We start from the raw sequence: 10,000 nt of genomic DNA on the forward strand, positions 1-10,000 counted from the left end.
ATTGCAAGATGTCAGTTTCTAAGTGAATGAGCAAAAGAGCATACAGCACCTGGTATTCCCAGGCGGTCTCCCATCCAAGTACCAACCAGGCCCGACCCTGCTTAGCTTCCGAGATCAGACGAGATCGGGCGTTGCCAGGCTGGTATGGCCGTACGAAATAAGTTGACAACCATAGGCTACTTATCCATATACAGATTTAGCAATTGACAATGCAAGGTAGTCTCTCTCTCTCTCTCTCTCTCTCTCTCTCTCTCTCTCTCGTGTCAAAATGAAAACAGCTTCCAGCCCCTTTCATGAAGGACTACTTGTGCATATTGCAAGATGTCAGTTTCTAAGTGAATGAGCAAAAGAGCATACAGCACCTGGTATTCCCAGGCGGTCTCCCATCCAAGTACTAACCAGGCCCGACCCTGCTTAGCTTCCGAGATCAGGCGTTGCCAGGCTGGTATGGCCGTACGAAATAAGTTGACAACCATAGGCTACTTATCCATATACAGATTTAGCAATTGACAATGCAAGGTAGTCTCTCTCTCTCTCTCTCTCGTGTCAAAATGAAAACAGCTTCCAGCCCCTTTCATGAAGGACTACTTGTGCATATTGCAAGATGTCAGTTTCTAAGTGAATGAGCAAAAGAGCATACAGCACCTGGTATTCCCAGGCGGTCTCCCATCCAAGTACTAACCAGGCCCGACCCTGCTTAGCTTCCGAGATCAGGCGTTGCCAGGCTGGTATGGCCGTACGAAATAAGTTGACAACCATAGGCTACTTATCCATATACAGATTTAGCAATTGACAATGCAAGGTAGTCTCTCTCTCTCTCTCTCTCTCTCTCTCGTGTCAAAATGAAAACAGCTTCCAGCCCCTTTCATGAAGGACTACTTGTGCATATTGCAAGATTTCAGTTTCTAAGTGAATGAGCAAAAGAGCATACAGCACCTGGTATTCCCAGGCGGTCTCCCATCCAAGTACTAACCAGGCCCAACCCTGCTTAGCTTCCGAGATCAGACGAGATCGGGCGTTGCCAGGCTGGTATGGCCGTACGAAATAAGTTGACAACCATAGGCTACTTATCCATATACAGATTTAGCAATTGACAATGCAAGGTGGTCTCTCTCTCTCTCTCTCTCCCTCTCGTGTCAAAATGAAAACAGCTTCCAGCCCCTTTCATGAAGGACTACTTGTGCATATTGCAAGATTTCAGTTTCTAAGTGAATGAGCATACAGCACCTGGTATTCCCAGGCGGTCTCCCATCCAAGTACTAACCAGGCCCGACCCTGCTTAGCTTCCGAGATCAGACGAGATCGGGCGTTGCCAGGCTGGTATGGCCGTACGAAATAAGTTGACAACCATAGGCTACTTATCCATATACAGATTTAGCAATTGACAATGCAAGGTGGTCTCTCTCTCTCTCTCTCTCTCTCTCTCTCTCTCGTGTCAAAATGAAAACAGTTTCCAGCCCCTTTCATGAAGGACTACTTGTGCATATTGCAAGATGTCAGTTTCTAAGTGAATGAGCAAAAGAGCATACAGCACCTGGTATTCCCAGGCGGTCTCCCATCCAAGTACTAACCAGGCCCGACCCTGCTTAGCTTCCGAGATCAGACGAGATCGGGCGTTGCCAGGCTGGTATGGCCGTACGAAATAAGTTGACAACCATAGGCTACTTATCCATATACAGATTTAGCAATTGACAATGCAAGGTAGTCTCTCTCTCTCTATCTCTCGTGTCAAAATGAAAACAGCTTCCAGCCCCTTTCATGAAGGACTACTTGTGCATATTGCAAGATTTCAGTTTCTAAGTGAATGAGCAAAAGAGCATACAGCACCTGGTATTCCCAGGCGGTCTCCCATCCAAGTACTAACCAGGCCCAACCCTGCTTAGCTTCCGAGATCAGACGAGATCGGGCGTTGCCAGGCTGGTATGGCCGTACGAAATAAGTTGACAACCATAGGCTACTTATCCATATACAGATTTAGCAATTGACAATGCAAGGTGGTCTCTCTCTCTCCCTCTCGTGTGAAAATGAAAACAGCTTCCAGCCCCTTACATGAAGGACTACTTGTGCATATTGCAAGATTTCAGTTTCTAAGTGAATGAGCATACAGCACCTGGTATTCCCAGGCGGTCTCCCATCCAAGTACTAACCAGGCCCGACCCTGCTTAGCTTCCGAGATCAGACGAGATCGGGCGTTGCCAGGCTGGTATGGCCGTACGAAATAAGTTGACAACCATAGGCTACTTATCCATATACAGATTTAGCAATTGACAATGCAAGGTGGTCTCTCTCTCTCTCTCTCTCGTGTCAAAATGAAAACAGCTTCCAGCCCCTTTCATGAAGGACTACTTGTGCATATTGCAAGATTTCAGTTTCTAAGTGAATGAGCAAAAGAGCATACAGCACCTGGTATTCCCAGGCGGTCTCCCATCCAAGTACTAACCAGGCCCGACCCTGCTTAGCTTCCGAGATCAGGCGTTGCCAGGCTGGTATGGCCGTACGAAATAAGTTGACAACCATAGGCTACTTATCCATATACAGATTTAGCAATTGACAATGCAAGGTAGTCTCTCTCTCTCTCTCTCTCTCTCTCTCTCTCTCTCGTGTCAAAATGAAAACAGCTTCCAGCCCCTTTCATGAAGGACTACTTGTGCATATTGCAAGATGTCAGTTTCTAAGTGAATGAGCAAAAGAGCATACAGCACCTGGTATTCCCAGGCGGTCTCCCATCCAAGTACTAACCAGGCCCGACCCTGCTTAGCTTCCGAGATCAGACGAGATCGGGCATGGCCAGGCTGGTATGGCCGTACGAAATACGTTGACAACCATAGGCTACTTATCCATATACAGATTTAGCAATTGACAATGCAAGGTAGTCTCTCTCTCTCTCTCTCTCTCTCTCTCTCTCTCGTGTCAAAATGAAAACAGCTTCCAGCCCCTTTCATGAAGGACTACTTGTGCATATTGCAAGATTTCAGTTTCTAAGTGAATGAGCATACAGCACCTGGTATTCCCAGGCGGTCTCCCATCCAAGTACTAACCAGGCCCGACCCTGCTTAGCTTCCGAGATCAGACGAGATCGGGCGTTGCCAGGCTGGTATGGCCGTACAAAATAAGTTGAAAACCATAGGCTACTTATCCATATACAGATTTAGCAATTGACAATGCAAGGTGGTCTCTCTCTCTCTCTCTCTCTCGTGTCAAAATGAAAACAGTTTCCAGCCCCTTTCATGAAGGACTACTTGTGCATATTGCAAGATGTCAGTTTCTAAGTGAATGAGCAAAAGAGCATACAGCACCTGGTATTCCCAGGCGGTCTCCCATCCAAGTACTAACCAGGCCCGACCCTGCTTAGCTTCCGAGATCAGACGAGATCGGGCGTTGCCAGGCTGGTATGGCCGTACGAAATAAGTTGACAACCATAGGCTACTTATCCATATACAGATTTAGCAATTGACAATGCAAGGTAGTCTCTCTCTCTCTATCTCTCGTGTCAAAATGAAAACAGCTTCCAGCCCCTTTCATGAAGGACTACTTGTGCATATTGCAAGATTTCAGTTTCTAAGTGAATGAGCAAAAGAGCATACAGCACCTGGTATTCCCAGGCGGTCTCCCATCCAAGTACTAACCAGGCCCAACCCTGCTTAGCTTCCGAGATCAGACGAGATCGGGCGTTGCCAGGCTGGTATGGCCGTACGAAATAAGTTGACAACCATAGGCTACTTATCCATATACAGATTTAGCAATTGACAATGCAAGGTGGTCTCTCTCTCTCCCTCTCGTGTCAAAATGAAAACAGCTTCCAGCCCCTTACATGAAGGACTACTTGTGCATATTGCAAGATTTCAGTTTCTAAGTGAATGAGCATACAGCACCTGGTATTCCCAGGCGGTCTCCCATCCAAGTACTAACCAGGCCCGACCCTGCTTAGCTTCCGAGATCAGACGAGATCGGGCGTTGCCAGGCTGGTATGGCCGTACGAAATAAGTTGACAACCATAGGCTACTTATCCATATACAGATTTAGCAATTGACAATGCAAGGTGGTCTCTCTCTCTCTCTCTCTCGTGTCAAAATGAAAACAGCTTCCAGCCCCTTTCATGAAGGACTACTTGTGCATATTGCAAGATTTCAGTTTCTAAGTGAATGAGCAAAAGAGCATACAGCACCTGGTATTCCCAGGCGGTCTCCCATCCAAGTACTAACCAGGCCCGACCCTGCTTAGCTTCCGAGATCAGGCGTTGCCAGGCTGGTATGGCCGTACGAAATAAGTTGACAACCATAGGCTACTTATCCATATACAGATTTAGCAATTGACAATGCAAGGTAGTCTCTCTCTCTCTCTCTCTCTCTCGTGTCAAAATGAAAACAGCTTCCAGCCCCTTTCATGAAGGACTACTTGTGCATATTGCAAGATGTCAGTTTCTAAGTGAATGAGCAAAAGAGCATACAGCACCTGGTATTCCCAGGCGGTCTCCCATCCAAGTACTAACCAGGCCCGACCCTGCTTAGCTTCCGAGATCAGACGAGATCGGGCATGGCCAGGCTGGTATGGCCGTACGAAATACGTTGACAACCATAGGCTACTTATCCATATACAGATTTAGCAATTGACAATGCAAGGTAGTCTCTCTCTCTCTCTCTCTCTCTCTCTCGTGTCAAAATGAAAACAGCTTCCAGCCCCTTTCATGAAGGACTACTTGTGCATATTGCAAGATTTCAGTTTCTAAGTGAATGAGCAAAAGAGCATACAGCACCTGGTATTCCCAGGCGGTCTCCCATCCAAGTACTAACCAGGCCCAACCCTGCTTAGCTTCCGAGATCAGACGAGATCGGGCGTTGCCAGGCTGGTATGGCCGTACGAAATAAGTTGACAACCATAGGCTACTTATCCATATACAGATTTAGCAATTGACAATGCAAGGTGGTCTCTCTCTCTCTCTCTCTCCCTCTCGTGTCAAAATGAAAACAGCTTCCAGCCCATTTCATGAAGGACTACTTGTGCATATTGCAAGATTTCAGTTTCTAAGTGAATGAGCATACAGCACCTGGTATTCCCAGGCGGTCTCCCATCCAAGTACTAACCAGGCCCGACCCTGCTTAGCTTCCGAGATCAGACGAGATCGGGCGTTGCCAGGCTGGTATGGCCGTACGAAATAAGTTGACAACCATAGGCTACTTATCCATATACAGATTTAGCAATTGACAATGCAAGGTGGTCTCTCTCTCTCTCTCTCTCTCTCTCTCTCTCTCGTGTCAAAATGAAAACAGTTTCCAGCCCCTTTCATGAAGGACTACTTGTGCATATTGCAAGATGTCAGTTTCTAAGTGAATGAGCAAAAGAGCATACAGCACCTGGTATTCCCAGGCGGTCTCCCATCCAAGTACTAACCAGGCCCGACCCTGCTTAGCTTCCGAGATCAGACGAGATCGGGCGTTGCCAGGCTGGTATGGCCGTACGAAATAAGTTGACAACCATAGGCTACTTATCCATATACAGATTTAGCAATTGACAATGCAAGGTAGTCTCTCTCTCTCTATCTCTCGTGTCAAAATGAAAACAGCTTCCAGCCCCTTTCATGAAGGACTACTTGTGCATATTGCAAGATGTCAGTTTCTAAGTGAATGAGCAAAAGAGCATACAGCACCTGGTATTCCCAGGCGGTCTCCCATCCAAGTACTAACCAGGCCCGACCCTGCTTAGCTTCCGAGATCAGACGAGATCGGGCGTTGCCAGGCTGGTATGGCCGTACGAAATAAGTTGACAACCATAGGCTACTTATCCATATACAGATTTAGCAATTGACAATGCAAGGTAGTCTCTCTCTCTCTATCTCTCGTGTCAAAATGAAAACAGCTTCCAGCCCCTTTCATGAAGGACTACTTGTGCATATTGCAAGATGTCAGTTTCTAAGTGAATGAGCAAAAGAGCATACAGCACCTGGTATTCCCAGGCGGTCTCCCATCCAAGTACTAACCAGGCCCGACCCTGCTTAGCTTCCGAGATCAGACGAGATCGGGCGTTGCCAGGCTGGTATGGCCGTACGAAATAAGTTGACAACCATAGGCTACTTATCCATATACAGATTTAGCAATTGACAATGCAAGGTAGTCTCTCTCTCTCTATCTCTCGTGTCAAAATGAAAACAGCTTCCAGCCCCTTTCATGAAGGACTACTTGTGCATATTGCAAGATGTCAGTTTCTAAGTGAATGAGCAAAAGAGCATACAGCACCTGGTATTCCCAGGCGGTCTCCCATCCAAGTACTAACCAGGCCCGACCCTGCTTAGCTTCCGAGATCAGACGAGATTGGGCGTTGCCAGGCTGGTATAGCCGTACAAAATAAGTTGACAACCATAGGCTACTTATCCATATACAGATTTAGCAATTGACAATGCAAGGTGGTCTCTCTCTCTCTCTCTCTCTCTCTCGTGTCAAAATGAAAACAGCTTCCAGCCCCTTTCATGAAGGACTACTTGTGCATATTGCAAGATTTCAGTTTCTAAGTGAATGAGCAAAAGAGCATACAGCACCTGGTATTCCCAGGCGGTCTCCCATCCAAGTACTAACCAGGCCCGACCCTGCTTAGCTCCGAGATCAGACGAGATCGGGCGTTGCCAGGCTGGTATGGCCGTACGAAATAAGTTGACAACCATAGGCTACTTATCCATATACAGATTTAGCAATTGACAATGCAAGGTGGTCTCTCTCTCTCTCTCTCGTGTCAAAATGAAAACAGCTTCCAGCCCCTTTCATGAAGGACTACTTGTGCATATTGCAAGATTTCAGTTTCTAAGTGAATGAGCAAAAGAGCATACAGCACCTGGTATTCCCAGGCGGTCTCCCATCCAAGTACTAACCAGGCCCGACCATGCTTAGCTTCCGAGATCAGACGAGATCGGGCGTTGCCAGGCTGGTATAGCCGTACAAAATAAGTTGACAACCATAGGCTACTTATCCATATACAGATTTAGCAATTGACAATGCAAGGTGGTCTCTCTCTCTCTCTCTCTCTCTCGTGTCAAAATGAAAACAGCTTCCAGCCCCTTTCATGAAGGACTACTTGTGCATATTGCAAGATTTCAGTTTCTAAGTGAATGAGCAAAAGAGCATACAGCACCTGGTATTCCCAGGCGGTCTCCCATCCAAGTACTAACCAGGCCCGACCCTGCTTAGCTTCCGAGATCAGACGAGATCGGGCGTTGCCAGGCTGGTATGGCCGTACGAAATAAGTTGACAACCATAGGCTACTTATCCATATACAGATTTAGCAATTGACAATGCAAGGTGGTCTCTCTCTCTCTCTCTCTCTCTCTCTCTCTCTCGTGTCAAAATGAAAACAGCTTCCAGCCCCTTTCATGAAGGACTACTTGTGCATATTGCAAGATGTCAGTTTCTAAGTGAATGAGCAAAATAGCATACAGCACCTGGTATTCCCAGGCGGTCTCCCATCCAAGTACTAACCAGGCCCGACCCTGCTTAGCTTCCGAGATCAGACGAGATCGGGCGTTGCCAGGCTGGTATGGCCGTACGAAATAAGTTGACAACCATAGGCTACTTATCCATATACAGATTTAGCAATTGACAATGCAAGGTGGTCTCTCTCTCTCTCTCTCGTGTCAAAATGAAAACAGCTTCCAGCCCCTTTCATGAAGGACTACTTGTGCATATTGCAAGATTTCAGTTTCTAAGTGAATGAGCAAAAGAGCATACAGCACCTGGTATTCCCAGGCGGTCTCCCATCCAAGTACTAACCAGGCCCGACCATGCTTAGCTTCCGAGATCAGACGAGATTGGGCGTTGCCAGGCTGGTATAGCCGTACAAAATAAGTTGACAACCATAGGCTACTTATCCATATACAGATTTAGCAATTGACAATGCAAGGTGGTCTCTCTCTCTCTCTCTCTCTCTCTCGTGTCAAAATGAAAACAGCTTCCAGCCCCTTTCATGAAGGACTACTTGTGCATATTGCAAGATTTCAGTTTCTAAGTGAATGAGCAAAAGAGCATACAGCACCTGGTATTCCCAGGCGGTCTCCCATCCAAGTACTAACCAGGCCCGACCCTGCTTAGCTTCCGAGATCAGACGAGATCGGGCGTTGCCAGGCTGGTATGGCCGTACGAAATAAGTTGACAACCATAGGCTACTTATCCATATACAGATTTAGCAATTGACAATGCAAGGTGGTCTCTCTCTCTCTCGTGTCAAAATGAAAACAGCTTCCAGCCCCTTTCATGAAGGACTACTTGTGCATATTGCAAGATTTCAGTTTCTAAGTGAATGAGCAAAAGAGCATACAGCACCTGGTATTCCCAGGCGGTCTCCCATCCAAGTACTAACCAGGCCCGACCCTGCTTAGCTTCCGAGATCAGACGAGATCGGGCGTTGCCAGGCTGGTATGGCCGTACGAAATAAGTTGACAACCATAGGCTACTTATCCATATACAGATTTAGCAATTGACAATGCAAGGTAGTCTCTCTCTCTCGTGTCAAAATGAAAACAGCTTCCAGCCCCTTTCATGAAGGACTACTTGTGCATATTGCAAGATTTCAGTTTCTAAGTGAATGAGCAAAAGAGCATACAGCACCTGGTATTCCCAGGCGGTCTCCCATCCAAGTACTAACCAGGCCCGACCCTGCTTAGCTTCCGAGATCAGACGAGATCGGGCGTTGCCAGGCTGGTATGGCCGTACGAAATAAGTTGACAACCATAGGCTACTTATCCATATACAGATTTAGCAATTGACAATGCAAGGTGGTCTCTCTCTCTCTCGTGTCAAAATGAAAACAGCTTCCAGCCCCTTTCATGAAGGACTACTTGTGCATATTGCAAGATGTCAGTTTCTAAGTGAATGAGCAAAAGAGCATACAGCACCTGGTATTCCCAGGCGGTCTCCCATCCAAGTACTAACCAGGCCCGACCCTGCTTAGCTTCCGAGATCAGACGAGATCGGGCGTTGCCAGGCTGGTATGGCCGTACGAAATAAGTTGACAACCATAGGCTACTTATCCATATACAGATTTAGCAATTGACAATGCAAGGTGGTCTCTCTCTCTCTCTCTCTCTCTCTCTCTCTCTCTCTCGTGTCAAAATGAAAACAGTTTCCAGCCCCTTTCATGAAGGACTACTTGTGCATATTGCAAGATGTCAGTTTCTAAGTGAATGAGCAAAAGAGCATACAGCACCTGGTATTCCCAGGCGGTCTCCCATCCAAGTACTAACCAGGCCCGACCCTGCTTAGCTTCCGAGATCAGACGAGATCGGGCGTTGCCAGGCTGGTATGGCCGTACGAAATAAGTTGACAACCATAGGCTACTTATCCATATACAGATTTAGCAATTGACAATGCAAGGTGGTCTCTCTCTCTCTCTCTCTCTCTCGTGTCAAAATGAAAACAGCTTCCAGCCCCTTTCATGAAGGACTACTTGTGCATATTGCAAGATTTCAGTTTCTAAGTGAATGAGCAAAAGAGCATACAGCACCTGGTATTCCCAGGCGGTCTCCCATCCAAGTACTAACCAGGCCCGACCCTGCTTAGCTTCCGAGATCAGACGAGATCGGGCGTTGCCAGGCTGGTATGGCCGTACGAAATAAGTTGACAACCATAGGCTACTTATCCATATACAGATTTAGCAATTGACAATGCAAGGTAGTCTCTCTCTCTCGTGTCAAAATGAAAACAGCTTCCAGCCCCTTTCATGAAGGACTACTTGTGCATATTGCAAGATTTCAGTTTCTAAGTGAATGAGCAAAAGAGCATACAGCACCTGGTATTCCCAGGCGGTCTCCCATCCAAGTACTAACCAGGCCCGACCCTGCTTAGCTTCCGAGATCAGACGAGATCGGGCGTTGCCAGGCTGGTATGGCCGTACGAAATAAGTTGACAACCATAGGCTACTTATCCATATACAGATTTAGCAATTGACAATGCAAGGTGGTCTCTCTCTCTCTCGTGTCAAAATGAAAACAGCTTCCAGCCCCTTTCATGAAGGACTACTTGTG

The 10,000-nt window shown here is 46.9% G+C and overlaps 26 non-coding genes and 8 pseudogenes across 26 annotated transcripts; all 34 read right to left on the reverse strand.

The window, feature by feature from the left end:
* Positions 1 to 37: 37 nt before the first annotated feature.
* LOC146289651 (5S ribosomal RNA) lies at positions 38 to 156 on the reverse strand. Its single transcript, XR_014757468.1, has one exon. It is a non-coding gene; the product is annotated as a 5S ribosomal RNA (ribosomal RNA).
* Positions 157 to 350: 194 nt separating this feature from the next.
* On the reverse strand, positions 351 to 459 carry LOC146289652 (5S ribosomal RNA; annotated as a pseudogene).
* A 174-nt stretch (positions 460 to 633) lies between these two features.
* LOC146289653 (5S ribosomal RNA) lies at positions 634 to 742 on the reverse strand (annotated as a pseudogene).
* A 182-nt stretch (positions 743 to 924) lies between these two features.
* LOC146289654 (5S ribosomal RNA) lies at positions 925 to 1,043 on the reverse strand. The gene has a single exon (XR_014756711.1). It is a non-coding gene; the product is annotated as a 5S ribosomal RNA (ribosomal RNA).
* A 172-nt stretch (positions 1,044 to 1,215) lies between these two features.
* LOC146289655 (5S ribosomal RNA) lies at positions 1,216 to 1,334 on the reverse strand. The gene has a single exon (XR_014755321.1). It is a non-coding gene; the product is annotated as a 5S ribosomal RNA (ribosomal RNA).
* Positions 1,335 to 1,522: 188 nt separating this feature from the next.
* On the reverse strand, positions 1,523 to 1,641 carry LOC146289656 (5S ribosomal RNA). Its single transcript, XR_014755322.1, has one exon. It is a non-coding gene; the product is annotated as a 5S ribosomal RNA (ribosomal RNA).
* A 174-nt stretch (positions 1,642 to 1,815) lies between these two features.
* Positions 1,816 to 1,934, reverse strand: LOC146289657 (5S ribosomal RNA). The gene has a single exon (XR_014756722.1). It is a non-coding gene; the product is annotated as a 5S ribosomal RNA (ribosomal RNA).
* A 164-nt stretch (positions 1,935 to 2,098) lies between these two features.
* LOC146289658 (5S ribosomal RNA) lies at positions 2,099 to 2,217 on the reverse strand. Its single transcript, XR_014755323.1, has one exon. It is a non-coding gene; the product is annotated as a 5S ribosomal RNA (ribosomal RNA).
* A 174-nt stretch (positions 2,218 to 2,391) lies between these two features.
* LOC146289659 (5S ribosomal RNA) lies at positions 2,392 to 2,500 on the reverse strand (annotated as a pseudogene).
* A 190-nt stretch (positions 2,501 to 2,690) lies between these two features.
* On the reverse strand, positions 2,691 to 2,809 carry LOC146289660 (5S ribosomal RNA). The gene has a single exon (XR_014757675.1). It is a non-coding gene; the product is annotated as a 5S ribosomal RNA (ribosomal RNA).
* Positions 2,810 to 2,989: 180 nt separating this feature from the next.
* Positions 2,990 to 3,108, reverse strand: LOC146289661 (5S ribosomal RNA). Its single transcript, XR_014757106.1, has one exon. It is a non-coding gene; the product is annotated as a 5S ribosomal RNA (ribosomal RNA).
* Positions 3,109 to 3,284: 176 nt separating this feature from the next.
* On the reverse strand, positions 3,285 to 3,403 carry LOC146289662 (5S ribosomal RNA). Its single transcript, XR_014755324.1, has one exon. It is a non-coding gene; the product is annotated as a 5S ribosomal RNA (ribosomal RNA).
* A 174-nt stretch (positions 3,404 to 3,577) lies between these two features.
* On the reverse strand, positions 3,578 to 3,696 carry LOC146289663 (5S ribosomal RNA). The gene has a single exon (XR_014756733.1). It is a non-coding gene; the product is annotated as a 5S ribosomal RNA (ribosomal RNA).
* Positions 3,697 to 3,860: 164 nt separating this feature from the next.
* Positions 3,861 to 3,979, reverse strand: LOC146289664 (5S ribosomal RNA). The gene has a single exon (XR_014755326.1). It is a non-coding gene; the product is annotated as a 5S ribosomal RNA (ribosomal RNA).
* A 174-nt stretch (positions 3,980 to 4,153) lies between these two features.
* LOC146289665 (5S ribosomal RNA) lies at positions 4,154 to 4,262 on the reverse strand (annotated as a pseudogene).
* A 178-nt stretch (positions 4,263 to 4,440) lies between these two features.
* On the reverse strand, positions 4,441 to 4,559 carry LOC146289666 (5S ribosomal RNA). Its single transcript, XR_014757676.1, has one exon. It is a non-coding gene; the product is annotated as a 5S ribosomal RNA (ribosomal RNA).
* Positions 4,560 to 4,741: 182 nt separating this feature from the next.
* On the reverse strand, positions 4,742 to 4,860 carry LOC146289667 (5S ribosomal RNA). Its single transcript, XR_014756744.1, has one exon. It is a non-coding gene; the product is annotated as a 5S ribosomal RNA (ribosomal RNA).
* Positions 4,861 to 5,032: 172 nt separating this feature from the next.
* LOC146289668 (5S ribosomal RNA) lies at positions 5,033 to 5,151 on the reverse strand. The gene has a single exon (XR_014755327.1). It is a non-coding gene; the product is annotated as a 5S ribosomal RNA (ribosomal RNA).
* A 188-nt stretch (positions 5,152 to 5,339) lies between these two features.
* LOC146289669 (5S ribosomal RNA) lies at positions 5,340 to 5,458 on the reverse strand. The gene has a single exon (XR_014755328.1). It is a non-coding gene; the product is annotated as a 5S ribosomal RNA (ribosomal RNA).
* Positions 5,459 to 5,632: 174 nt separating this feature from the next.
* On the reverse strand, positions 5,633 to 5,751 carry LOC146289670 (5S ribosomal RNA). Its single transcript, XR_014755329.1, has one exon. It is a non-coding gene; the product is annotated as a 5S ribosomal RNA (ribosomal RNA).
* Positions 5,752 to 5,925: 174 nt separating this feature from the next.
* On the reverse strand, positions 5,926 to 6,044 carry LOC146289671 (5S ribosomal RNA). Its single transcript, XR_014755330.1, has one exon. It is a non-coding gene; the product is annotated as a 5S ribosomal RNA (ribosomal RNA).
* Positions 6,045 to 6,218: 174 nt separating this feature from the next.
* LOC146289672 (5S ribosomal RNA) lies at positions 6,219 to 6,337 on the reverse strand (annotated as a pseudogene).
* Positions 6,338 to 6,517: 180 nt separating this feature from the next.
* Positions 6,518 to 6,635, reverse strand: LOC146289673 (5S ribosomal RNA; annotated as a pseudogene).
* A 172-nt stretch (positions 6,636 to 6,807) lies between these two features.
* LOC146289674 (5S ribosomal RNA) lies at positions 6,808 to 6,926 on the reverse strand (annotated as a pseudogene).
* Positions 6,927 to 7,104: 178 nt separating this feature from the next.
* Positions 7,105 to 7,223, reverse strand: LOC146289675 (5S ribosomal RNA). The gene has a single exon (XR_014755331.1). It is a non-coding gene; the product is annotated as a 5S ribosomal RNA (ribosomal RNA).
* A 188-nt stretch (positions 7,224 to 7,411) lies between these two features.
* Positions 7,412 to 7,530, reverse strand: LOC146289676 (5S ribosomal RNA). Its single transcript, XR_014755332.1, has one exon. It is a non-coding gene; the product is annotated as a 5S ribosomal RNA (ribosomal RNA).
* Positions 7,531 to 7,702: 172 nt separating this feature from the next.
* LOC146289677 (5S ribosomal RNA) lies at positions 7,703 to 7,821 on the reverse strand (annotated as a pseudogene).
* A 180-nt stretch (positions 7,822 to 8,001) lies between these two features.
* LOC146289678 (5S ribosomal RNA) lies at positions 8,002 to 8,120 on the reverse strand. The gene has a single exon (XR_014755333.1). It is a non-coding gene; the product is annotated as a 5S ribosomal RNA (ribosomal RNA).
* A 168-nt stretch (positions 8,121 to 8,288) lies between these two features.
* LOC146289679 (5S ribosomal RNA) lies at positions 8,289 to 8,407 on the reverse strand. The gene has a single exon (XR_014755334.1). It is a non-coding gene; the product is annotated as a 5S ribosomal RNA (ribosomal RNA).
* Positions 8,408 to 8,573: 166 nt separating this feature from the next.
* LOC146289680 (5S ribosomal RNA) lies at positions 8,574 to 8,692 on the reverse strand. Its single transcript, XR_014755335.1, has one exon. It is a non-coding gene; the product is annotated as a 5S ribosomal RNA (ribosomal RNA).
* Positions 8,693 to 8,860: 168 nt separating this feature from the next.
* LOC146289681 (5S ribosomal RNA) lies at positions 8,861 to 8,979 on the reverse strand. Its single transcript, XR_014755337.1, has one exon. It is a non-coding gene; the product is annotated as a 5S ribosomal RNA (ribosomal RNA).
* Positions 8,980 to 9,171: 192 nt separating this feature from the next.
* Positions 9,172 to 9,290, reverse strand: LOC146289682 (5S ribosomal RNA). Its single transcript, XR_014755338.1, has one exon. It is a non-coding gene; the product is annotated as a 5S ribosomal RNA (ribosomal RNA).
* Positions 9,291 to 9,468: 178 nt separating this feature from the next.
* Positions 9,469 to 9,587, reverse strand: LOC146289683 (5S ribosomal RNA). The gene has a single exon (XR_014755339.1). It is a non-coding gene; the product is annotated as a 5S ribosomal RNA (ribosomal RNA).
* A 166-nt stretch (positions 9,588 to 9,753) lies between these two features.
* On the reverse strand, positions 9,754 to 9,872 carry LOC146289684 (5S ribosomal RNA). Its single transcript, XR_014755340.1, has one exon. It is a non-coding gene; the product is annotated as a 5S ribosomal RNA (ribosomal RNA).
* Positions 9,873 to 10,000: the final 128 nt, after the last annotated feature.

Source organism: Hypomesus nipponensis, chromosome 5, assembly GCF_054491055.1.
Source record: "Hypomesus nipponensis isolate SF chromosome 5, ASM5449105v1, whole genome shotgun sequence".
Taxonomy (NCBI): Eukaryota; Metazoa; Chordata; class Actinopteri; order Osmeriformes; family Osmeridae; genus Hypomesus; species Hypomesus nipponensis.